Source organism: Pinus tabuliformis, chromosome X (assembly GCF_031772625.1).
Source record: "Pinus tabuliformis cultivar Carrire ecotype Pingquan chromosome X, CPIR1, whole genome shotgun sequence".
NCBI classification, from domain to species: Eukaryota; Viridiplantae; Streptophyta; class Pinopsida; order Pinales; family Pinaceae; genus Pinus; species Pinus tabuliformis.
In genome coordinates this window covers 516,426,894-516,429,505 of record NC_142308.1, presented here as the reverse complement: position 1 = coordinate 516,429,505, position 2,612 = coordinate 516,426,894, and positions in this window count along the sequence as shown.

The window sequence follows — 2,612 nt, the reverse complement described above, 5'->3', positions numbered from 1 at the left end:
TAAACAATTTTTCCTCCCAAAGTAATAGGTAACTGAGGAAGGATCCTTAATGGTTGACTCGTTCCTCTGTTAAAACCCAACAGATTCTGTGTAACAAGCACAAGCGGTGGTGAACCAAGCGCTTGCCAAGCAGTTGAGGAAAGGATACTCACTAATGCACCTTCATCTATAATAGTGCCCGATACAATCATATTACAAACTTGTACTATGATTTGGAAAGGCACATAAGAAGGAAGGCGGAATGCTGCCAGTCGATTCCAATCAAAGGAAGTGACTAGACTACTTGGAGGGGGGACCGTAGAAACAGGAGGATTAACCCCTTGAGTTATGAGAACTGGAGGATTTACCTCCTGTCTTGATGGAACAGGTGGATTCCCCCCAAGCTCATTAGAATCTGAAGAAACAAAAAGAACTTGAGGGTATCATGTTCACTCTCTTCGGTAAGGGTACGATTTACTGAAGGTGAAATTGGGTCAACTGTTACCTCGACCTGTTGATTTGGGTCGAGTATAGACTCATTGGATTCACTTTCAGAGAGAGTGGGATTGACTGACGATTGATTTTGGTCAGTCAAATCATCAACTAGTGAAGGATTTAGGGAGAGTTTCCTATAACCAGATGGAAGTTGTTGCGGTGAAGTAGGATGGTTATCCAACACTTTTTTGGCTTCATCCAGATAGGGACAAAGGTGAATGGGGTGATTCCCTTCACATAACCTACATGGAAACTTGACTTTTCCCTTCTTTCCATGAACTTTACTATCACTAGTTGATGGTATGTCACCAACATGATCTCCAGAGGTTGATGACATGGGATGATTTGAACGAGAAGACCATTCTTCTAAGATCTGAGGAATATCAGGACAATTTCGAAGAAGATGGTCTCCCGTATAAAGCTTGCATGGATATCGAACTTTGTGAGGCTTGATGGACGACTTCTCATCAGATGTTGTATTCAAAGCAATGGTTGCTTGGTTGCCCCTCTGCTAAATTTTCTTCTTCTTCTTTTTCTTCTTCTTCTTAATCACCTGGTTACTAGTACCAATACTTTCACCAGGCGAAGAGGAAGAAGGGGAGGAAGAAGGCAAAGGGTCAACCTTAGGATCAACTGGAGGTTGATTTTGTCTAGTTGTAGGAGTACTCAATTGCGGAGAAATCATGACATTTTGAACCAAAGAGGTTGAAAACAACCATACTAGCAAGCTAATGGTAAATCCCATAAGGGACAATGTAGCCATATATGGAGCACCAATATTTCCAAATGGAGGAAAAGGACTAGGATTCCCATCAAAAGGAATTCCTTGATTGGTGGACTCTGGATTTGTCGCCATATGTTTCAACCTAAGATCAACTAAAAAAAACAAGTGTGGAGGATGTTATCTGCGGTCAATTAATTTTTACGACACTAGAACTTAACTTTGCTTTTTCATTTTTTAAGAGTTGAGAAAAAGCAAAAGATGACTCTAGTCACTTTCGTTGTTTAATGAGCTTGAAAGGACAAGCGCTCAGATGGACCTTTTCTTTTAAGGAGTCGAAAAGGAACAAAAGTGACTGCTCTGGAGATACTAAGCAAGAGGATTTACAAAACTAATCACAAAACTGCAATATACACCTTGGTAGTAAATTAAAGAGAAATTACCAAGGATTTACTGTACGGCAGTCAGTCTTCCCGAATCCTGTGTTTGATGCATTGTGATCGGTAAGGCGGCAGACTTGGCCAGATAGAAGGCCACCTGTGATGATCTCCTTAGGGACATTTTTTGGATGAATGGTGTCATGAAACTCTTGGGAGGCAAGCATGATGTAGATTAACTTCATTAGGGAATGAAAACAACTGAATTAGGGGTTGATGGACCCTAATATCATTGATCTGGAAGCTGGGGTTGATGTGCCCAAATTTTCCTATAACACATAGGTTAATATCCTTAAAAGCAAAGTTTTTAACCAATATATAGAATTATAACTTAAAACAAAATTCCTATCAAATTTATGGGGAAAATTGTACTTATTTAAATTAACTCCTCTATTAATATCAATAAAATAAAAATTCCATGGAGGAAGGGGAGGGATTCTTATTAATCCCGAAGGAAACATCGAAGACAAATATGCTTGGGGCCTGGGAAGGAAGACAAACAATCAAGCTGAGGCTTATGGTTTATTCCTCAGACTTTCTCTGGCTCAAAAAAAGGGCATCAGGAAGATCCAAGTCTTAGGAGACTCAATGTTGATAATAAAACATATGAAATACAATTCATCAACAAACAACATGAATCTAAACCAAATCATTAAGAGATCCCAAGGTATGATTCCTCTCTTTGATTTGGTGTCATTCTTTCACATCCTAAGAGGGAATAACCAGGAAGCAGATAAGCAAGCAAATTTGGCCTATCGGTTGAATGCAGAAAGAAGTATAGTGAATGAAAGAGAGGAAACACTATACATTCCCTAAACATGCTAAATATTTTCAAACATTGGACTGGGGAAGGGACTCTTGGCTAAATCAAGAGGCTAGGAAATGAAAGAAACAAGGTTAATTTGGGGTTAGAACCTATATACCCCTTTCTCCCCCCTCTCTCCCTTCATCCTCTTCATTTCCCACCTGCCCCTTCCTTC